Source organism: Urocitellus parryii, chromosome 14 (assembly GCF_045843805.1).
Source record: "Urocitellus parryii isolate mUroPar1 chromosome 14, mUroPar1.hap1, whole genome shotgun sequence".
NCBI classification, from domain to species: Eukaryota; Metazoa; Chordata; class Mammalia; order Rodentia; family Sciuridae; genus Urocitellus; species Urocitellus parryii.
In genome coordinates this window covers 57,112,737-57,137,352 of record NC_135544.1, presented here as the reverse complement: position 1 = coordinate 57,137,352, position 24,616 = coordinate 57,112,737, and the positions used below count along the sequence as shown (strand labels likewise).

The following is a 24,616-nucleotide window of genomic DNA, read 5'->3' as shown; positions in this document are numbered from 1 at the left end:
GGCTGCCTGGGCACGAAGCAGTTAAAGAGAAACCCCAGGCAGCTGTGGCCAGGGCGGCAGCACAGGAAGCTTCACGGGCTCATTTTTCTGTGCCTCGAAGAAGGGAGGCTCTTTCAGCGGGGCCCCAATCTGGAAGCTGCGCTAGCCACTAGAAAGCCAGGAGCAGAGGAGCTCCCAGGGCCACACCATGACTCATTCAGAGCAGCTGAGCCGGCCCGGAAGAGAGGGGCAGCTGCTGTGGCCTCCCGCTCCTGTCCTCAGCCGGGACTGATTTGGCCATCGCTTGCCAACCCGAACCCCTCACAAACGAAATGTTCATGGAAACTTGAAAAGCTAGGCAAAAGTCCAAGTGAATCTTCAGCTGACAGCAAGCCCAGAAACAAGTCCTCATAAACAGTCCCAGTCCTGAGGAACTTGCTGGAAGCTGCACAGGTAGTGCCGGGACCCAACCTGGGGTGGAGGAATGTCAGAGCCTTACTCTGCACAAACCATCCCTTAAGGACAAACTAGAAGCAGGTCATTGGGAAAACAGGACACCTAGATGCATCCACATACCCCACCGGATGTGAAAAGGCAAGCAGGGATGGGGGTGTTTGCAATGCATGGCAGACAGGGTGAAAGTCCTAAAGAACTTGTAGTAAATCAAAAAGGACCAAAAGAGGTCAATAGAAAATTTGGCGAAGTTACAAACAGGCTCTTTCCAAAGGAAGTGATGTGCAGGCCAGTGGATATGTGAAAATGACCAGTGTCCCTGGTAATCAAAGAAAGGCACTGGTGGCAGCATTTTTTTTTTTCAAATCCGTATTTAGCAAATTGTCTATCAAGTTATTATTTAAACAAATCATTGACATATCATTTTTTCATCTGATATCTTGGCAAACTTTTTTTTTTTTTTTATACTGGGGATTAAACTCAGGGGCACTCAACCACTGAGCCACATCCCCAGCCCTACTTTGTATTTTATTCAGAGCCTGAGTTGCTTAGTGCCTTGCTAAGTTGCTAAGGCTGGCTTTGAACTTGTGATCCTCCGGCCCCAGCCTCCCAGCCCCTGGGATTACAGACGTGTGCCACCACACCCAGCTTGGCAAACTTTTATTTATTTTTTTTAATTTACTTATTGATGGATCTTTGTTCTGTTTATTTATATGTGGTGCTGAGGATCAAACCCAGTGCCTCACTCTTTACAAGGCAATGCTCTACCACTGAGCTACAACCCCAGCCCCAGACAGTTAAATTATGTAGGCTATATTCTTGCAGATTCCTAAGATACATAAATGTAATACTTATTTTAAAATATTTTTTTAGGGCTGGGGATGTGGCTCAAGCGGTAGCGCTCTCGCCTGGCATGCGTGCGGCCCGGGTTCGATCCTCAGCACCACATATCAACAAAGATGTTGTGTCCGACAAAAACTAAAAATAAATATTAAAAAATTTAAAATATTTTTTTAGTTGTCGATGGACCTTTATTTGATTCATTTATTTATACACAGTGCTGAGAATTGAACCCAGTGCCTCACGCATGTGAGGCAAGCGCTCTACCACTGAGCCATAACCCCAGCCCCTAAATGTAACACTTTTTAAAAGGAGAACATAAATATGATAAGACCAATAAAATAAACACTAACTATATTTCATTTAAAAAATGAATAATGATGTGTCTCTTTCTGTCCCATGATACTGTAGGATATTTTTACTCCTCCCCTGCACCAAGAAGACCACTTTTACCTCCAGGGAGGTGGAGCCGACACAGACGTGTGCGTAAGCAGACCTAAATAACCCTGATTTTACATTAGCACCCTCCCCCCATCTGTTTCCTAGTCCCTTGTATTAGTCAGGGTTCCCCAGAGAATCAGAACCAACAGAATATATAATTATGTAATTAGAAGAGGGGATTTATCAGATTGGCTCACCCTGTCGGAGACTAGAGGGTCCCACGTGACCCTCTGTAGGCTGGTGATCCAGGGAAACCAGTATTAGTCTTGCTCAGGCCCAGAAGCTGGAGCTTCAGAATAAGAGGGACAGCTGATGTGGCTCCAGTCTGAAGCTAAAGGTCTGGAAGCCTTCAGAGCCATTGGTTCAAGTTCAAGTTCCATGGGCAATGGCAGCAGCCAAAAACGCCCCTGCTCAGGAAGAGTTGAGCACGTGCAGGCGAAACACCTTCTTCATCAGGCTTTTGTTCCTCTGGGCCTCTCCCCATTAGAAAGGGGTCAGTTTCTCAAGGGGAAATAAAGGTCCTTTTCTTAGATGAGAAGGACAGCATGCTCCTCTCACACCTGCTGTTTCTCAATTGTTTTCTGCTCAAAATAATCAGTATGAAGCAGTGTCTTGGGGTGGTGTATTCCGATCCCTCATTGACTGTGGTGGCTGTGATTTAGCCCATCAGTTGATACCACTGGTAAGTTCTGACATTTCAAGGCCCTGAACATTCATTACCAAAATTTCCTCCTTTTTTCTCTCATATGACACTGCAGTTGCCACCTCTGAATTAGGAAGTGAAACTTGACTCAGTGTCATGGCGCAGTCAGGGGAACGAAATGATGATGCTCCTTAATGCTGAACACCCGAGCTAATTCAGTCGCTCCTGCTTTTCATGAAGAATTTGGTGTCTTGTAGAGAAACAAGCAAGCCTGCTGACTGAGTGACATCACGTGGCCACTCTTATCCAGGACCTGTGAGATCCAGTCTCCTTCTGTGCTTTCACTTCTACTTCTCCACCAAGACGAGCCCCAGATTATTTTCTACACCTGTGTGACATGCTCCATTTTGGTTATTTGCCTCCCAAATCAGGTACCTGTAACCTTCCGTCTGTCATTCAGATGACACAGTCACTTAGCCTTCTTTCCAGTGACAACTGGATCATGCTGGTGTTGATACTGTGAACCGAACTCTTAAAAACAGGATCATAATATTCTTAGTGTTAAAAATTAAACTAGCGCTATCTCAATACAAACAAAGCCCAACAGTCCACAGGCGAGGTCAAAGTGGACTTACTGCTCACAATGGCCAGGTGTCAAAAAAAGCAGTATCCTGCCCAGGACAGCAGCAGAGGATGATCTGTTACTGAGAGATGCTGATCAAGGGAACCAACACGGGTGGGCAGGGACCTGGGAGGAGCCAGTTCACGCACTCTCCAAGGGACACTACAGGCAGTCTTGCCTCTGGCCTCTGTAGTTTGGCTACTGTGTGGTTCTGTACTTGTCCCATGGTCTTCTTCCCAGTGTCCTGAGAAAGGTCTCCTGAAGTGTGGAACCCTCAGCACCAAAACCATATGGGCACAGTCCCTGTGAGAAGGTACTTCTAGAAGGTTCTGGTGGAAGTGTGTATTGACGCAGCAGCTTTTCTAGAAAGCATGTGAATTTCCAGTCTTTTTTATACCTTCAATCTGGTAATTCTACTTCTAGGAAATCTAAAAGAAATAACTAGAGAAATTCATAAACATTTAGATCTATGTGGCCAGTCAATTGGTTTCATTTATAATATGCATTTAAAATTGTAAATCAACTCTTGACAAAATCTCTCTCTCTCTACACACATATATATTTTTTAAACTATGGGATGGAGTCATTAAATGCAGTCCTAAACTCATGTTTTTGAGGAATATTTGAAGGCATGGAATAATACAATATTTGTTTTAATACATTCTTACAGTAACTTTGGAAAACAGTATATAGTACCATCCCATTTTTAGCTAAACAATGCATGTATATGTAGTGAAAGAAAAACTAATAAATAATTCAGAATGTTACATTTAAATAGGAGGGTTATGGTTAATTTAGATTTTTTAATCATACTTTTCACATTTGCTTGACTTCCTGTTGTCAGATCAGGCGAGGTGGGCATCAACCAAAGGAGGCAGATTTAAAAGGGCCGCTGAACAGGCTTTATTGAGATATCACTCCCGGGCGGAACTCGATCAGACCCACAGAGGGGACAGGGGAAGGGTCTGAGGAGAAACCGCTTGGAGGCTCGACCAGACTGGACTTTTGTGGGGCTTACAGCAGGAAGGGAAGGGCTTGGGGCAGGAAAAGGTGTTTTTAGGGTCCCTTGCCCCTTTGGAGTTGGTCAGGGGAGTTGGCTGAACTCCAGGATTGGCCAGGGGGTCCTGCTGATTGACAGGCGTTAGTCAGGAGATCTGGCTGATTGACAGGCATTTCCACCGGCATCTGATTGATGTTCCTTTCCTGCGCGGGCAGTTTTGTTCTAAGTCGCCACTAAATCGCCACCACTGACCTAACACCTGTAATCAATCATTTTTTTTTTCTGGTGAATTTGACTTTATTTTTTTTTTTGTTTTTGGTACAGGGGATTGAATGCAGAGTCATTCAACCACTGAGCCACATCCAGTGAGAATCTGATGTCTTTTAGAGAAAGGGTATTCTAGAAGACTGGGCAAAACCCAGTGATGCAGGACCTCACCAAGTTGCCCGGGCTGGCCTTGAGCTTGTGACCCTCTTGCCTCAGCCTCCTAAGTTGCTGGGATGACAGGCGTGCACTGTCATGTCCTACTTTCCTGATGAATTTTAAAAGTAACCAGATACGACATTTTAGTGCTGTCTGAAGGTTGAGTATTGCCAGCCACTAATAGGCGTTTTGTGGAATTAAGAATAAGGCTCACGACTTAGGAAAATGACTTCTGTAGACCAACGTGGGATGCAGAAGGAGTAAACCATGAGAAACAGGAAACTGGGCAAAGACATTTGTCTACACTTTACATTGAGATGTGGAGAAGGGGTCTTAAAATTAAAACACTACTCCATATGCTCTATAGTTATAATTTGTATAATTATGTTTAAGTCAATAAGAGTACATTGTAGACAATCCTCAATCCCTAGTGTGGGTTCCCTTATTCTTTTTTTTTAATATTTATTTTTTAGGTGTAGATGGACACAACACAATGCCTTTATTTTTATGTGGTGCTGAGGATCAAACCTGGGTCCTGCCCGTTCTAGGGCAAGCACTCTGCTGCTGGGCCACAATCGCAGCCCTGGGTTCCCTTATTCTTGATTGATCTTTTCTTGTGCTTGTGTCACCCTACACTGTGAACTCTCTGGCCCTCAGCTGACAAGGGCAGGAGCCACCCAGGCACCCAAGTGAGCTGAGATGTTGCGCCCGCTTCTCCCACACGGGGCTTGTAGTTGAGCCCAGCAAGAGCCAGTCGCACTGGCAGGGTCCACGGCAGGGCAAAGAGCAACAGAGAGGCAGACTGCGTGCCCTCCCAGGTGAGTAGCACAAATGTTATAGGAAGGGCCTGTATAAATGTTGAGTCCTTGTCACCCATAACCTTTTTCCCACCCCTTGGTCCAACATGGACTCCCTAGTCCAACCAGGTTGACTGATTCTGAAATCTCATTCATGCTCTGACATTGGCCTCCATGTGCCATGGGTGATTGAAAGGTTGGACGGGGGACAGGAGAAAGAGATGGGGTGGAAATCATGATATTGAAATGGGAAGGACCGGGTTTTGCCCAGTCTAATGGAACACCCTATGCGTTTCCCTTAGATTTCTAAGACTGAAGAAACGCTAAGTTGCGTTGAATGACTGCAAAGACCAGTCCCCCTTTCCCTGGGTTAACTGATCCCAGTTCTCCCTCGCCTGTGTAGTCAGTGTTGAGTTCCTCACCTCATTCTTTATTAAAAGAGAAAATGGAAACTGGCGACCCATGGCTCCGGCTGGGGGACAGGAGGGGGTCAGAAGGCTGGAACCTGTCGCAGTGGCTGTCTGCAGGTAAAACTCCTAAAGCCAGCAAGGAGCCCAGAGCACAGGACATTCCAAGCACAGCCGAGGGGCAACTCGGTCACAGCAAGTCTGGAACTGGTTCTCCTTCCAGGATGTTATCAGTAGACCATAAACAGATCAGGAATCCAGGAAGTCGGCGGGTGGGTCAAGGTGTGTGTGTGACCTGATTTGAAGACAAGGCTTGTGTGTCTCTGGAGGCAGGTCTTTATAAAACCCCTGGGGCAGGGACTGGGGCCAGTTTGCTCTCACAGGCAAACTGGGAGCAGGAGCTCCTGGCTGGGCAGCAAGCCCCTGAGAATGTGTGGCTTTGGGTGAGGCGGCAGCAAGCTGTCCCAGGTTGAGGGAGCAGGGGTGACAACAGTGCCACTCAACACTGGCTGCAGGTTAGACTCACCCGGGGAGTTTTTAAACAAAGGCTGCTGTTTGGCGGCCACACCCCAGGCCAATTACATTGGAATTCTGGGGGCTGGGCCGGGCTCGGCTGGTGTGGAAGCTCCCCAGGTGATTTTAATGTGCAGCCAGGCTGAGCCACTGGCTGATAAGTAGGTTCTCAGAACTGCTTCCTAAGAGGTTCGTTCTGATGGACTCATTTTCTCGTGACCAGGTAATAATTACAAAACAAGACTACAAAAACAGTGTTGAAAGAAACATTGAAACAATCATAAATGTGCTTTTGAAACAGAGATAAAACAACCCTACGGAGTTGGGGCTTCATCTAAATGGAGTTAAGCCCCTGGAGAATTTTGATCAGGGGACTGCTAGCCCAGAAGTGGGAATGAGAAAGACTGGACACTGGCGTTTAGAGTGAAGTCCAGTAGACTAGTTCACTGGACTAATTAGTTCAGTAGACATTTATTATGATGGTAACTAGCATCCATCAGGGCAAATAGTAACAGTCTTTGTTTTTTTGTAATAAGGATTTAACCCAGGCTGCTTTACCACTGAGCTATATCCCCAGTCCTTTTTACTTTTAGTTTTGAAGTTTCAGAGTTTCACTAAGTTCTCAGGCTGGCCTCCAACGGGTGATCCTCCTGCCTCAGCCTCTGAGTCACTGAGATTACAGGTACGGGCCATGACTCCCAGCATGTGACAGTCTCATTCAGTCTTGCAAAGAGCCCTGTGAGGAGAGCAGTTTGGTTATCTTATTTTGGAGTTGGGAGAGCAGAGAGTCAGAGGTGAATCCAGGCACTCTGACTCCAGGACTCCTGTTCCAAGCACCTGGCGGACAGCCTCTGGCTTGCTGAATGATTGTGGCTCTGTATTACCTGTAGGGGTACAAAGTTAGTTGACTACAGTTCTCATCTCCAAGAGAGAGACAGATGTTCTTAAGAAAGCACCACAATCCTGGGTAGTTTCAACACCTTCCTGATGTTTTGGGACGCATGATTCTGCCTGGAGAGGTGGCCTTGGAGGAAGTGTGCCCAGAGTTTAGATCTTGAAACTTCAGCTATAGAGGGCTCTTTTAGTAGGGCAGCTGGGGGCTGGGGAGGTAGCTTAGGGGTAGAGCACTTGCCTAGCATTCCTAAGGCCCCAGTTTAATCCCCAATACCTAGGGAGGCAGCTGGTTATAGTGGCTCATGCCTGTAATCCCAGCTACTTGGGAGGCTGAGGCAGGAGGATCACAAGTTTGAGGCCAGCCTCAGCCACTTAGTGAGACCCTGTTTCAAAAAAAGGTGAGGTGAGAATGCTGGGGATGTAGCTTGGTGGTGGAGTGCTTGTCTAGCATGCACAAGGCCCTGGGTTCAATCCCCAGTACCACAAAAATAAATAAATAAAAGTTTAAAAAAGAAAAGAACTCAAAGCATCTGATACACTTTTATAATGATGCTCTTTTCTCGGCACAGTCTCATTTACTACAATGACAAACGTCAGCATTGCTTAAACCTTTGGGTCTGCAGAGGAGAAACCAATCCTTGGACAGGCTGGGGTTAGAGTTAAGCCATATGGTAGATTAATTCTTCTGCAAACTTAAAACGACTTTAAAAAATAAAGTCTATGGGGCTGGGGTTGTGGCTCAGCGGTTGAGGTTGAGGGCTCCTCTAGCACATGCGAGGCCTTGGGTTCGATCCTCAGCACCACATAGAAATAAATAAAATAAAGGTATTGTGCACAACTACTTCTAAAAAATAAATATTTAAAAAATAATGAAGTCTATTAGCTGGGCTCAGTGGCGCACACTTGTATTCCTAGTGGCTTGGGAGGCTAAAGCAGGAGGATGGCAAGTTCAAAGCCAGTCTCAGCAATTCAGCAAGGCCCTAAGTAATTTAGTGAGACCCTGTCTCCGAGAGCCAGGCTGGCCATCACACACACACACACACACAAATAAATAAATAAAAAGATAAAAAGGGCTGGGGATGTGGCTCAGTGGTTAATAAGAAATAAAAACCAAGTCTCGTGCATTCCTCGAGTACTCTCCAGGCCTCTTTGGTCCATCCTGCCATCCTTAGAAGCTGCCGGCTGAGTCCCACCTGGACTGTCCTCTAGTGTCCCATTTCACCTGAAGGGAACAAAGGACACTGTCCCCATACCCAGTTCCTTCACCAACCCTGCTTTCATTGTGAATCTTTCCAAACTGATGTTCTTCCCCTCCACTTCCTCCTCCTGTAGTCCCTATGTCTCGCCCTCCACCTGAAGTCTTGGTGACTCACGCTGTGGCCCCTGTCACTATTCTCTGCAGGCCAGAGGCACCCTTCCATGGGGTCTTTGATCCTCCCCTCCTAAAGGTGGGGGGAGTGATGGCTTCCTCTCTACATAACTCCTTAATCTTTTCGGTAACTCTTAACTTTTTGGTTCCCCCCAGTCCTTACCCTGGACATAAGAAGCTCCAGAATCGATGGCTATCTCCTTCTGCCAAGCAAGCTATTCCAGCAAGGTTCCAAACTGAGTGGAGGGCCCCTCACCGGGGCTGGGTAGTGGTCACTCGGGGTGGCCAGCGATGGTGGACACAGGCTATCATCCTGAAGAGGGCTCTGTGGATTTGGGACCAGCAGGAGAGGCTAGTTCTGAAAAGCCAGGTGGGCGGACCTTTGCCTGTGTGGGGCCACCCACAAGAGCAGGGAGAACATCAGGGAAAATGTTTATGTAGATCCGTGTTTTCCTTTGTTGTAACAAAATGCCTGAGGCGGGGTGTTTTATAAAGAAGTTTATTTAGCTCACAGTTGTGGAGGCTGGGAGTTCAAGGTCGAGTGGCCTCCTTGGTTGTGTCCATGATGGCGGATGGCATCATGGCAGATGTATAAGAGGGAGGGATGACATGGTGAGACAAACCCAGAGTCACTTTGGGGCCAGGCTCCACTTGTCACCACAACCTGCTCTCAGGAGAACTGACTCTCTCCAAGAGACCAGCATTAATCCTTTCCCAGGGCAATGCCCCCAGTCACCTGGACACCTTCCACCAGATACCAACTCTCACCTGGCCACTCTGAGGACCCGGCATCCTCCATGAAGCCCTCAGTGTCTGAGGGACACAGGCCAGGTCTGCCAGGAGAGGAGCTCCCACCATTAGCAGAGCACAGAAAAGCCGAGTCCAGAGGAGGGGCTGAAGTGACTCTGTGCTGGGCTGAAGTGACCTTCCAGGCCTGGAGCAGGTGCCTTCTGCCTCCTCTTGGCCAGTCCCCGCCCTGCCCTGTGCCCCCCCCACCTTTCCCCTCCAGGGCTCGCTGTGGTCCCGCCCTCCTGGCTCCCGGGAGTTGCTGAGCTCTGAGAGCCAGGCTGGTGCCATTTCCTTGCTGATATGGGCCCCATTTCATGGCCTAATCAGAACCGTGTGTTCTATAATGAAGAACCACATTCTCACAAGACAGGGAAGAACAGCACAGGAAGAGGGCAGAAAACGTCACCCTTCTTGGGTGACTGTGACCGTGACTGAGGACCTTCATCCTGCCGGGCGCAGGATGAAAACTCCTGGGGGATTTTGTCATCCTGGCTGACGAGGCCCGGAGCCGGCCTGGCCTGGACACGTCCAGCCTCCCCAGGGGAGGGAGCCCAGGCGTCCTGCCCCAGCCAAGTTCTGTCCTCGGTTGGCTGAGGGGGAGCCACCTTGTCACAGGTGCCCAGTGGGGGTGGTCAGTCTGTGACCCCAACTGGTCCTGTGGTCTGGGGCTGGTCCCTCTCTGGACCGCACAGAGGAGCACCCAAGCCGTGCCTCAGACCCACAGCTGCCTGCACCACACACCCCGCCTGCAGCATTCCAGGTTGGCTTTGCTCTGCCGCCGTTTGAATGTGTCCCCCACGTTCACATGTTGGAAAAAGTCCCCAGTGCAATGGTGTGGAGAGGGGCAGCCTCAGGGAGGGCTTAATGCCCCTGGAGGGAGGGGTCAGCTGTCCCAGGAGCCCCATTAAAGGCTGACTCCAGCGCCTCCCACTGGCTTTGTGCCCTCTTGCCCCCAGTCTTCCACTGTTGGTGGCACAGCACAAAGGCACTCGCAAGTTCTGGGCCCCTCCGTCTTGGACTTCCCAGCACTCCAGAACTGAGAAATCGACCCCTGTTCTTTATAAATCACCCGGCGTCGGGTAATCTGTTATGGCATCAGAAAACAAATAAGACATCTCCCTTCTCACTTCTCATATGCTTAGTTACTCATCAGTGATTATCTTTTCAGGGTGTGTGTTGCCAGGACTGGGGAGGGACCCTGGGGGTGCTCTACCACTGAGCTACATCTCCAGCCCTTTTTGAGACTGGGTTTCAGTAAATTGCCCAGACTGACCTTGAACTTGCAATCCTCCTGCCTCAGCCTCCTGAGTTGCTGGGATTACAGGCTGTGACACCAGGCCTTGCACTGGGATTTAAAAGTGGAATATAGCTATTATTTATTTTCCTTCCTCTAATGATCCACCTGAGATTTCCCAATCGTTCAAGATGCCTTTTTCGCAAGTTGCCTCTCTAGAGGCAAAAATTCTAAAAAGATATGCCCGGTCTTGTTTTCTTTTGGTCCCCATGTGACTAAAATAGAATGCCAAGTCACACAACACTTCCCCTTTATCACTGCTGGCCACTCCACTTTTCTGTGGCAATTTTGGTGTGTTCCAGGCTACCCCAGGCCAGCGGCTGTTGTTAAGGTCAGATGGTAGACACAGGTAGAGGCACTTTGAAGAGCATAAAGCCACTACTCAGATGAGATACGTTTACTGGGTTGTCATTTCAAATGGCCTCTAAGAGGTGTTTCCCCCCACCCCCCAGTGCTGGGGACCAAACCCCGGTGACATGGAGGCAAGTGCTCTATCACTGAACTGCTCCCGAAACCCTCCCGGATGTTTTTTGGTAGGATCCTACCTGTTTTTGCCTAGGATCATGCATTGCCTAATAAAAATAGCCGTTGGAAAAAACAATAGAATTTTATTATTTTCCTAATGATGATTTCCAAACTATTCACAGAATAATTTCTGTATTTCACTTATTATTCAATCTTTAAAAACATCTCTTTTCCTTCAAGCCATCAGTTAAACATGGATTGCCTCGAGGCTTCTACATCTTGGTTTCTCCTTTGTAGACTTCTCTTGCTCCTAAGCTCTCCCAAGCTGCCCTGAGCAGGGGACCTGGGTGGCCACTTCCCGGAACCTGGCTCCTACGTCTTGTGATTTTAATGTCTTCCCCAGGTTCAGCGCAGGGGAGGCTGTCAGGGGAGGCTGTCACTTGTGGTGTTAATCACAAGCGGTAGACACTGGCCTGGGCTGGCGCAGGCTGCTGGGTGGCCTCCTTGGGGGGCTGGTGGGCCTCGCTCCAGGCCCAGCTCCCAGGACACCCTGCAGGCCACACTGCGAGTGGGCTGACGAGGACACTCTGCCAGGGCCCCCACGCACTGGGCTCCACAGGTGGCACCACCGCCACACCTAGCTCCCAAACCCACAGGTAGCGCTGTTGCTGTCTCATCGATGTCTTTGTCACCCCCACTCTTGGCAAAGCAAGTTCCCTGCCCTTTCCTTGGATCAGCGCCACCTGAGCCTGGTCCAGCACAGACATCTGATGAGCAGCAGAACCTATTAGCTGGGCTCAGTGGCGCACACCTGTATTCCGAGTGACACTGGGACAAAGAGGGACTCACAATGAGAAACTCCCAGGACACAGAACGTGTCCTCTGCAGATGCTGGGTGACTGCAGATGTCAGCAGGGCTGCAGGTGCCACATGGATACGGGACTTCCTCACAGCCTCGTCAGCTCCCTGACACCTGCTTCTCACTTCTCTTCTGCAGAGTCCCTGCCCCCACCCTGGTGCTGGGGACAGAACCCAGGGCCTCACCGCTGGGTAGGTGCTCAACCTCTGAGCCACACCAGCCTGAAACTTTTTTCTTAAGAAGTTTGGTTTCCCTTTGTCCTCCCACCACAGGGGATCACGGACCTCCTAGAACAGCAATTCAAGTCTTTTGACAGGGCAGGGACCTTAGGTAACTGAATGAAAAGCTGTGGATCTTCTCTTCAGAAAAAGTCACATGTGGCCAGGCACAGTGGCTCACGCCTGCGCCTGTGATCCTAACAACAAGGGAGGCCGAGGCAGGAGGATCACAAGTTCAAGGCCATCCTTAGCAACACCCTGTCTCAAGATAAAAAGGGCTTGGGGTGTGGCTCAGTACCAAAAAAAAAAAAAAAAGAAGATAAGAAAAAAACGCACACGTGAAGTAGAATTCACAGATGGTTTGATGGTTTGGGGTCCCCTAGGTTAGAAACTCCTGCCTCACAGAGGTCTGGGGCTCAGAATAAGGCTGAGAACTAAAACCCCAAGGGTTCCACAGTTTTTTGGATGGTCCCTCGGGATCAGACAGATCTGGGTTGTGTCCTGCCTGCAGCCCTGGCCCCTGGCTGACCAGGGCCTCCCTGAAGCTGAGCCGTGGCTTCTTCATCTGCCAGTGGAGATGACGATGCCACCCGGAAGGTTAGTGCGAGGGTTCGATAAAGACAACTGCAGCTCCTGCGGGGTCGGGCCGTGGAAGGCACCTGCTCCTTCCTGCAGTGGTACCTGTACTTCTCAGCTTGTCCCAGCCCAGCTCTCAGAGTCTCTGCTGGGACATCCCCAAGGTCACCTAGTGAGGATGGGCTGCTCCCTCAGTCTCTCTTCATCAATGAGCGAGTGCTGCCTCACTGGTCCCACTTGCAGGATCATGTTGCCCCAGGCCCTGGGCAGAGGCTCTGCAGAACAGGGCTGGAGCAGCGCAGGCCCCTTGCTTCCCCAGGGCCTCCAGTGCACCCCTTCTTCCCACTGATCCAAAGCTCAGTGTGGCCTCTTGCTCGACTGGCATCCTGCACCTCCCTGGCTCCAGAGGCAGAGCCCCACGGAGCCCTCCACCTGCAGCCCGGCCTGGAAGTTCTAGATGGACAGTGTCCCCTCTGCAGTCTGAAGTGATTCTTGGGGTGTTTCCAACACTCCTCAAGGGCTCCGGCTATTTTCTCTCCAGTCCTCTATATCTCATGGGCTTTTAAAACTGGAAGGAAAAGAAATTGAGTTTTGTAGGAGAGGAAGGGAAGAAAAAACTCCAATCCATCATCTAGCACCCGTGGTAGTGGTTGGAACTTCAATATAAATGTTGTCAGAGGAAAACTGGGTTGCCATTTGAGAGTGCCGGAAGAGGCCCTTCTCAAAAGTGGTGACCTCTGGGTGGAAACCCAGGGGACTTTGTTCAGGGACACATGTCCACGCACAGCCCGCACTTAGGGCCAGGACATGCCTCGACTGGACTGTTAGCAGGAATGAGATGGAGCCTCAGCCGTCTGGAAGGGCGACCTGGGCTGTTTACTGAGCCAAGTCCTCACAACAGACAGCCAGCAAGCCCGCTGCCCACACACACGTCTGCAGTGAACGGGCTCACCCAGGGCAGGGGCAGGGCAAGTGCTGGCAGAGGGCAGTGCGCTCTCGCTGGGAGCTGATCTCAGGCCAAGGACATGTGACAAGAGCAAGCTCCATACAGCAGAAGAGTGGGTGGGAGGGGATGGGAGCAGGGCGCAGGGCGCAGGGAGAGGCCAGGGCCTGTGCACCTGCAGAGGGTAGCCAGGCAAGGCCGAGCTGAGGAGGTGTCCTCAGGGTGTGGCAGACCGGGTACCCGGACAGAGAGGCGAAGGCCAGGGTGAGTGTACGGGGGTGTTCCTGGAACAGCAGAGGCCAGTGTGGGTGCAGTCTGGGAAGGGAAGCCATTGTGTTGTGCAGGGTGGGGAGGCCGAGGGTGGAAGCTGGGAACGGGGAGACGCAGCAATCAGGCCTGGCAGGGCTGTGAGGCAACGGGGCCAGGAGGTCACACTCAGCATCCATCCTTGCCTTGAGTCAGGTGTGGAGGAAAAGGGAGAATTTAACCTTCAACTTTCTTGCGGGGGGGGGGGGGGGGGGGGCGTGGAGGGGGTGGGGGGGGTGGACCAGGAATTGAACCCTGAGGCACTTAACCACTGAGCCACATCCCCAGCCCCTATTTTTTTGTTTTGTTTTATTTTTGAGACAGGGTCCCTCTAAGTTGCTCAGGGCCCTGTTAAGATGCCAAGGCTGGCTTTGAACTTGCGATCCTCTTGCCTCAACCTCCCAAACTGCTGGGATGACACGTGTGTGCCACCGCACCCACCCACCCTTGCCATTATTCAGTAGTGGCATTAAGCACATTCACATTGCTGTGTGACTGTCACCACCTGTCCACAGAACTCTTTCAGCTTGTGAAACTGAAACCCTGCGCCCATGAAACACCAACTCCCTCTGCTCCTGGCAATCTCTGTTCAAATTTCTGTCTCCTTGAGCCTGACTCTTCTAGGTCTCCACATGAATGGAATCGTACAGAATTTATCATTTTTTTTCTGATATACTTCACACAGCACAGTTTCTTGCACGGCGTGGCTCTCCTGGGTTTTTGATTTGAGCATTTTGGAGGCAGCCTTTACTGTTCCGTGCTCAGCAAGCGCCCCCTTGTGGCCATAGATAGACATGTCCCTGAATTTCCAAGGGCCTGGTACCCCTGTAATCCCAGCTATTCCAAGCAGAGGCAGGAAGATTGCAAGTTTGTGGCCTATCTAGGCAATTTTAGCAAGACCCTGTCTCAAAATTTGAAAATAAAATAGAAAGGGCTGGGATTGTAGCTTGGTGGTGGAACACTTGCCTAGCAAGTGTGAGGCCCTGAATTCACAGTACTGCAAGGAAAAAAAAATGAAAGAAAAATAGAATTGTGAATTTGAGAAGGAGAATTTCTTCTCCTGAAAGACAAGGTCATGGGAGTCATACTCCTCTAATAGCTGTGTCCCTGGAAAGAACTTGGAGGGGTGGGCACGTGGCTCAGTGGTAGAGTGTCTGCCTAGCATGCATAAGGCCCTGGGTTCGATTCCCAGCACCACAGAAAACAAAACTTGGAGACACCCTCCAACTTTTAACTGTACCCCTCTCACAGTATTTTCTTTCAGAAGCAGTTCTCTTCCACAGCTTTGATAGTACAGTTTTTTTGCAAACAATAGCAAAGAGTCTTCCCCAAGTGTCAACTGCAGTATAAGGTACTTTGCATTTATATCATTTGCATATTTCTCACGACAAACCTCTAATAAGCATTATTATTATTCCTATCAAAGAAGAAATCAAAGCCCAGGGAGGGTAAGTAAATTGCCCAAGTTGACACAGCTAATCAGTCACAACTGGGGCAAACCAGGCAGCTGGGCCCAGAGTGTTTTAACCATGATGTTCAACTGCCTTGGAGTGAAATCTGTAATGAAAATTCCCACCACAGCCACATTACTGTGCGGCCACCTCGAAGAGTCCCCATGCAGCCCCCGCCCCCCCCCCTCTTTTCTGAGGTCTATGGGTGAGGCTGTGCAGGCCAGGCCAGGCAGACATCCTGGAGGTACAGGGCAGTCAAATCCCAGAGCTGCCTCTTCCTGGCTCTGTGCCCTTGGCCATGACCAACCCTGACTTCAGTTTTCCTCCTTCATAAAAATGGAGCTGCTGTTCCCAGGGCCGTGGGGAGGGAAGCTGAGCACAGCCCAGAGAGGATATTAAGGAACACAGGTGCCCAGAGAATGGCAGGCCGGGCCGTTTGGCTGAATTGGGGCCAGTCACTTATTTGGGTCCAGGTGGGAGTTTTTGCATTTATTGCAGAGTCAACGTCATCTAAGTGGCTACAGCTGACAGCTGCTGCCTATTTGGGTCTCTGAATTCTAATTCTGATCAGAGGTACCTGGTACCCTTCTGTTTTATTCAGCTTTTTTTTTTTTTTTTTTTTTTTTTTGCTGCTGTAACTAAAAGATATGATCAGAACAATTGTAGAAGAGGAAAATTTTATTTGTGGGCTCACTTTTCAGAGGTTTCAGTCCATGGACAGCTGGCTCCATTCCTCGGTACAAAAGGTGAGGCAGGACAACGTGGTGGGAGAGTGTGGCAGAGGGAAGCAGCTCACAGGATGATCAAGAAGCAGAGAGAGACTCCACTCTCAGAAACAAAATATACACCCCAAAGGCCCACCTCCTCCAGGCACACCCTACCTGCCTGTAGCCACCACCCAGTTAATCCCATCCGGGAATCAATTCACTGGTTAGGTTAAGACTCCCACAATCCAAACATTTCTCCCCGAAACTTCTTGCAATTGTCTCACGCGTGAGCTTTTGGAGGACACCTCACACCCAAACCATAACACTCTCCCTACTTCCTGCTTTAGAAAACGTGGTAACAGCAGGTGAAAGAGGTTGTAATTCAGTCTGGCCACCGGCCCCAAGTTGACGGCCCTCTCCAGCCCCCTGTGCACAGACCCAGCCCTCATCCCTCTCCTCCACAAGGAATAAGACGGTGGCCATGTCTCACCCCTGACCCACAGCCCAGACAGATTACTCTTCACCTTCTAGGCCAGTAATCTGTCTAAACAAGAAATGAGCTTCTGGGGCTGGGGATGTGGCCCAAGCGGTAGCGCGCTTGCCTAGCATGCGTGCGGCCCGGGTTCGATCCTCAGCACCACATACCAACAAAGATGTTGGGTCCGCCGAGAACTAAAAAATAAATATTAAAAATTCTCTCTCTCACTCTCTCTCTAAAAAAAAAAAAAAAAAAAGAAATGAGCTTCTGTGAAATTTGTTTATCCTCTGCTAAAACCAAGTTGAGCTTCCAAGTTAAGAGTCTGGCTGTGATTTTATCTTTTTTTTTTTTTTTTGTATTGGGGATGGCACCCAGGGCCTTGTGCATGCTAGCTACATCTTAACCTTCTATCATTTTTTCCCCTCTGATTTATTAATTAAGGCAGACCTGGAGACAAGTCAGCCTCAACAGTTGCCATTAAATGTCGTTGGTTTGGATAGCAGGCAGAGGAGGAAAGGTCGACTCCGAGGCAATCGCGCCACCTTCTGGCCAGTAACTTTCCTGCAGTCAACGTGCTCGCAGTGCACTTCACAATGGTCTATGCCCAAGGAAGACATTCGGTATTTTTACCCAAATCCTTTGAGTTTTGTCAGTTGTTCACGTCTTGATCTGAGCATTAAATATATACTCTGCATCTAAACCACGGGTGTACAGCTCACTGCCCTTTCCTTATGGATTTTGAAAATCATAGAAAACGGATGCTTTTTATTCATTAGGTGGCTTATCAGGACTTCTTGGTGGCTGTGAGGTGTCCCCCACCTCCCCAGTGCTAGGAATCAAACCCAGAGCCTTGTGCATCTAGGCAAGTGCTCTGCCATTGATCTACCATCCCAGCCCTTTCAATTTCATTTTGATACAGGATCTCTCCAAATTGCCCAGGCTGGCCTTGAACTTGTGACCGATCCTCCTCCCTCAGACTCCTGAGTAGCTGGCATTACAGGCCAGCACTTCTACACCGGATTACTTCTTGGTTTTTAATACACTGTTATCAACCCACTTATACTATGTGCCAAGCTTTATAGTGATTGGGGGAAAAAAAGGGACATAGGCTTGCAGTCAGGGCCTCTATGGCATATGATACCCTGGCCAAGGGGATTAGATGCATCTCCATTGGCCCCTTGTCCCTCCCCTGTGGCACCCTACTGCAGTAGACAGAGAGGTTCAGCTAATGTCAAACACGACTACTGTGCCAACCCCAAGGATCTGTCACCGGTAAGAAGAAAATGTGATTAGACAGTGGGGTAGCTCAGTGGTGAGAGCCGTGGGGCTGGGGGAGCTGCCTGCACTGCCAGTTAGGAGCTCCATCCAACCACACAGGCCTGGCTGACTTTGCAGGAAAATCCTGTAAGCACTGTCTTTCCTGGAGGGAGCGCTTGCTCCCTTCCTTCTTTCCTTCTTTCCTTTCCTTCCACCTCCCTTCTTTCTTTCTTTTTTACTTTCTAGCATTTCCTATTTCACACTCCCTTAAGAGGCTTAGCTTTTAAAAACCAGGGAGAGGAAGACTGGTATTGTATGACATTGATTATCTCAGGTGGCTGTTATTTGTATTATTATTTTTTTAAGTTAAAAACTGAGAACCAGATTGATTCAGGGGGATCTCCAGACGGAGGCCAGGCCCCTGCTTTGCTCGAGTAGGTGCTGACCTCTAGTGGGCATGTGCAGCACTGCAGCCTAAGGAGGAGGCTGGCGGAGGGCGGAGGTCGCAGGTCGCTGCGCGGGGCTTTCTGCAGAGCTGTTTTCTTTGGAGGCTTCTTCAAGATCCGGAAAATCTTGTCCTTTAGGTTCTGGACACATTCCAGGAGTCACAAGACAGCTGCCTCATCGGCTCTCATCACTAGCAACACGTGGCCGAGTACAATCTCCTGGCACCCTGCTTCCTTTTCTTGCAGCACCCAGGCCACCCCTTGTCCAGGTTCCTGCTAATCCCACACAGGCCCGTTCACTGGGCAAGTGTTCTTCCCCGTGGCCTTGGTTTTCTACTCCTGCAGCAAGTATTCACTATTTAAAAAGTAACACGCACAGGCACTTATGCCAAACACTTTGGTAAGCAACACCTAAGCATGAAGCAGCGTAAAGACCTCTGGATGGGGAAACAAATAAGGTTCTAGCCTTGACCCTACCCAAATGGCCACCGGGCACTGGGATAGTCACTCAATCTCTCTCATAGTTTCCTTGACAGTGAAATGAGAAAATTGGATTCAGTAAGTTTTAAATGACAAATTTATCTTTACTTTTGTTTGACATATTGGCCACACTGTTCTTAAGATTCCTATTAAAAGGTACCTTCCCCAAGGACATGGTTGTTAGTATATAATTGTGTTTGTCAGCTTTCTGTTGCTGTGACAAAATACCTGAGATAATCATCTTATAAAGAGAAAGGTCTATTTTGGTTCACTGTTTTAGAGGTTACAGTCCATGGTCGAGTTGCATGTTGCTTTTAAGTCAGTGGTAAAGCAGCACACCAGGATGGGAGCATGGGATGGGGGAAGCAGCTAAGCTCATGGTGACTGTCATGGAAGCAAGGAGAAAGATAGGAACTGGCTGAGGTCCCAGTGTCCCCTTCAACAGCACACCACAATGACCTACCTTCCTCCCATTAGGACCGACCTCTTAGAGGTCCCACCTTCTCCCAGTGCACCCGGCTGAGGACCAAGCCTGTAATACATGGGCCTTTGTGGACATTCCAGATCCAAACTATCCAATAACCATGTCCTGGAAGACCGTTGGTCTTGGATTGCCTCCTATCAGGTGTGCATGGCCCTTGATGGTTGAGTAACACATCACCCTAACACTTAAGGATGCCACACAGCGTCATCTCACACCTCCGATGGCTCCAGAATCTGCCTGGGCCTCAGGTCTTTCATGCAGTCTCCTCTGAGGGCTTGCCTGGGTGGAGGATGTGCCTATTGCTTCCTCTCGTGGGCTTTGGCAGGCCTCATGTCCTCGTGGACTGACCAACTGAGCGCTTCAGTTTCTTGTCATAGGCCCTCTGGGCACCTCAGGACATGACTGCCTGTGACAGCAGAAGGGACAAGTCCAAAGAGCCCGAGAGAAGCAGAGTGTAGGAGGTGGAAGTTATGGTCTTTGGCAAGCTAATTTCAGAAGTGATCTCCTTCCCTCTTGCCGCGTTCTCTTGATTAGAAGTGAATCACTGTTTCCAGCTTCTCAAGGGGGGAATAGCACAGGGAAGGGTGTGGGATGTACCAGGAGGCAGAGATCTTTGGGAGCTATTTAGAAGCTGCCTTCAGGAAAGGACACGTCCTTACGCCTTAGTCTCTTCAGCTGTCTGGTGGGGATAACAATGCCACCTCACAGGCAAGGGGCAGGGAACTAGTGTGGACACACAGCACCTGAGGGGTCTGTGATCACTACTTCCAAGACACAACTGGAGAAGGGAATCACTCAGGCCATTTCGTGTTTTGTGTTGGAATAGGCTTTAAGTTCTTGGAGGAGGGACACTCTTACAGTTACAAGTCAGAATCCACCAATTGTATGCAGGAAAGAAATGGAGTCGTCATTGGAGGGTTGATTTCTGTATTTCTCACCATTTACTTCCTAGAACCATCGCACTTGGCCGTGGCAGACACTGAATAAGTGTTTTCTGATTTACACACTGTTGGTATTTCACAAAGTACTTCCCAAGGTAACTGGCTCAGCATGTCACTTTGACTTAAAGAGACAATGAGTTTCTTGATATCATGGGGACTGTTATTAAAATGAAAGAACTCAGACATTATTGTCTTATCCTTTTTTAAAGCTAAGGATTTCTCCACCTGGAACATTATGTAATTGTGTAATTTTCTTAAAGTAGAAGAGGGTTGAGGATGGAGCTCAGTGATAGATGTAGCTCAGCCAAGCATGTGTGAGGCCCTGGGTTAAATCCCCAGCACCCCACCCCACCCCATTCCAAAAAAAAAAGAGAAAGAAAGAAAAGCAAAATTCCCAGGAAAGATAGTTTGAATGATGACCATAATCAGAAACTCAAGGGGCCATATCCTCAGCAGGATAGTTCACCGACTTTTCAAGGGGTTTGTACTCCAGGTTTATATTACCTTGGTCTAGGAAGCCTCAAGAAGTTCCTGGGCTGTTAGGCTCTCCACACCAGATGGGCACAGAACAAATGCTCTTTGAGAAAAGAAGCTTCACCCAAGGCCTAAAATGCTTTCTAGAAATAATTGTTTCTGGTACAATAGCAGCACACAAAGGTAACATATGCAAAAGGAGAACAAACCAATGATGGAGAAGAAATAATAGGATGAGGCTACGCTTTTTGAATACTGTGATTCTAATAGGAATTGGAATTGTCAGGCCCAATTAACAACTCTACTTACTATAGTTAATTAAAAGATAAGCTGGAATATATCTATGGAGAAACACATAAGAACAACCAAGGTTAAACTTAATAGAAAAAGAATCAAGCAGAGCTTCTGGAAGTGATGCACACAATGCTGAAATTAAAAAGCTCAGTAGATGGTTTCACCAGAAGATTAAACATAGCTGAAGAGAGAATTAATTTCCTTGAAGATAGGTCTGAACATTTTCCTGGAAGTCGTCACAGAGAAGTGAAAAGATTGATTAAGAGATGGAGTAAAGGGGCTACTGATACGGCTCAGTGGTTGAATGCTTGCCCTAGCATGTGTGAGACACTGGGTTAAATTCTCAGCACCCCAAACAAAATAAATCTAAAAAAAAGGAGATGTAGTGAAAAATATCCAACATATATTTAATTGCATTTCCACAAGGAGAGGAAAGAAAATGGGATGGAAGCAATATAAGGGGAAAAAACGGCTAAGAATTTTCTAGAAGCCATGAAAGGCAGCAAACCACCGATATAGAACTCTGGATCACAAACTGGTTCAAATCACAAACATTTGCACTGAGTTTATAAAGATGCTTAGAAGACCCCAAACAATGAAAAGATCTTAAAAGCAACCAAAGAGGGAACATGATACCTTCAAAGGAGTGGGAGCAAGACTGATCACTGACATTTCAGTGGCAACAATGGAAGCCAGAGACAATGGAATAACATTATGAGTGCACTTTAACTTTATGTCGTTAAAGGATGAGAGTGAAATAGAGATCTGGGGGAGAGAGGGAGAGAGAGAGAGAGAGAGAGAAGGAGGAAAGAGGGGGGAGGGAGAGAGAGTGTTTACCATTATCAGAAGCTCAATAAAGCAAATTCTAAAGAATATATATTTTTTTAATATTTTCATTTTTTTTAGTTGTACTTGGACACAACACCTTTATTTCACTTATTTATTTTTATGTGGTGCTGAGGATTGAAGCCAGGATCTCGCACTTGCGAGGCGGGTGCTCTACTGCTGAGCCACAACCCCAGCCCATAAAGGATATATTTAAAAAAGAAACAATATGGTACTAAATAGAAGAAATGAACAAAGAAAAAAGTGGTAGATTTCTAGATAAATTTTAGGTTAACATCAACTAGATAAAATAATAATAATGCCTTGTGAGATTTAAAATGAAATCCAAGTACATGATGTAAAGATTGAATTGGCTGTAGCTCAGTGGCAGAGCATTTGCCTAGTACGTGTGAGACACTGGGTTTGATCCTTAAATTTAAGAAAATGAGCTTGGATTTTTTTTTATACAGAACACAAAAAGTTTTTGTGTTCTGTATAAAAAAATATATTTATATCATTATATATAATGGTATAATCTTATCACCAGGAAAGGATTATATATTTGGCTATATAAACACTACAAACTTCTATTTATCAAGACTTTGTAGAGAGTCTTAAGAAAAACCACAGGAAAGATTTTTTGTCTGAAGCATATACTGCATAAAAAATAAACAAATAAAATAAAGGCATTCTGTCCATGTACAACTTCAAAAAATTTAAGATTGAATTGGTGATTAAAAATCTTCCCAGAAGCAAAACTCCAGGCCCAGATGGCTTCACTGGGAAATTCACCCAGATACACAAGGAACATATAATTCTAATCTTACACAAATATTTTAGAAAATACAAAACCAGTTTCCATTCTCACTCTTTTCTCAGGTTGCCATAACCTTGATAATACACTCTAACAAGAATACTGTGAGCAAAGAAAATACAGGTCCATAAGCATCAATGAGTATTTAGCTAGTTGGATGCAAATACCAGTTATATATCTATATACTGATTACAAATAGAAAATTAAAGTACTTAAATACCATTTACAATAGCATAAAATAAAGGACTTCAAAATATCTGTGCAATGCCTTTACCAAAATAAATTTAAACTTTTTTTTTTTTTTTGTCAAACATTAATGCATACCTAAATACATGGGAAGATATAGTACAGGAAGGATCGAGCTTGACCTGATGCCCACCATCTTGAGTCAAAACCATCATGATTGCTCCTGAGCAACCCTGGTCTCTTTCCCCTGAATAATTTCCAGCATACTATAAACCAACAAAATCTATAGAGTGGTATGTGGATCTTTCCCACTAGACCCTGGTGCCATCAGTGCCTGATGTCTTTGATATTAGTGGCAATAAGCCAGAGACATTTCTGCTTGGATAAAGTCACTTTCGTCCTGACCTCATTTCTCTGACTTGAATCATGGAGATCCACTCATCATCTTGCTGCCAGCCTTGGTCATGTGTCTACCAGTAAGTGCTCGATAAATGCACTCTCTACCATCCTGGATCTGTCTTTTCTTGGGGGTCAACTTCCACCTATCATGGCTGATTCTTTTCTACCAGGTTTTCAGAACAACTATACTTATGGATTAGAAGAATTAGTATTCTAATAATGTCATTTTTACTCAAATATATGAGTAGATTCACTGCCATTCCTGTAAAAATTCCAAACAAGTTTTTGGTGGACCTTCATAAGCTGATTCCAAAGTATATACGGAGATACAAAGGGCCAAGAAAAGTCAAGGTCCCCATGGAGAAGGAGATGGTTGGAGTGGTTATGTGAAGTGTAAGAACATCTATGGTGTTGCCTTAGTCTGGGGTCAAGGGTATTGATGGGGCTTTTTTTGTGTTTTTGGTTGTGGCAATTATAATGTTCCAAGATCATAGTTAAAGACACACTCTGTGAGTAATACTAAAAACCTCTGATTTGCAGTGTTTGAAAGGGTGAATTGAATTCTTATCTTGTATTAGTGTATTTTCTGTTGCTATAACAAAATACCTGAGGCCTCAGCCTCTTTATAAAGGTAAGGTCTATTTAGCCCAGAGTTTTAGAGTCTGAAAGTTCAAGATCAGGTGGTCTCTTCCGTTTGGCCTCTTCAAGGGCCTCTGGGCTGTGTCACCACACAGGGGAGAAACGGAAAGGGATAGCCACAAGCCGAAGGTGCCAAGTGCATGAGAGGATCTTGTGTTATAATAACCCACTCTCTTAACTCACCCGTGGCCCTGAGGGACTACACTAGCCCCTTCCTATGTAGCTGACCCACTGACCTAATGACCTTTCACTAGGTGTCACCTCTCACAGGTTCCATCACCTCTTACTACCATCACCTTGGTGACCCAACCAGGCACAAGAACCCGTGGGGGACAGACCAATTCAAACTGTAGCGTGTTTCAATGGAGGTGTCTGAAAAAGCCGAGTCCACCCACCTTAAGGAAGCTGTGGAGGATGGGGACGCTCAAGGCTGTGGGCCGGAACGCCAGTCAGCATAACGGCTTGGGAAGGGCGCTTGGCAATGTCTGCCAGCTGAAGGCACGCATCCCCGTGACTCAGCTTTCCCCGCTGAGCATGCTGCACTAGGGAAGCGCCTACAGACCTGCAGCAGGGTCCCTTTACAGCACCCGCAGCACGACTTCCAATAACTCCCAAATGGAAACACCGGTGCCCATCGTCAGGAGGCGTGATGGAATTATAGGATGGCCACATAGAGGAGGGTTACTCAGAAAGCCAACGCAGGAGGTCGAACTATCCTCAGCAAATGTGGGCGATTCTAGAAACCTAGTGTGAGGGGACACAAGAAATACAGGATGCATTAACCCACATATAGAAAGTTTAAAACTGGATGAAAGTATAGAGAATTGAGGTGTGTATCCACAGAGGACAGGACAGGAAGAACGGCAAGGGAGAGATTATCTCCAACGTCAGGAGTGTACTGACACACGCT

At 47.6% G+C, this 24,616-nt stretch overlaps 1 non-coding gene across 1 annotated transcript; it reads left to right on the top strand.

The window, feature by feature from the left end:
• The first annotated feature begins 14,965 nt into the window (after positions 1–14,965).
• Trnaa-agc (transfer RNA alanine (anticodon AGC)) lies at positions 14,966–15,028 on the top strand. The gene has a single exon. It is a non-coding gene; the product is annotated as a tRNA-Ala (tRNA).
• Positions 15,029–24,616: the final 9,588 nt, after the last annotated feature.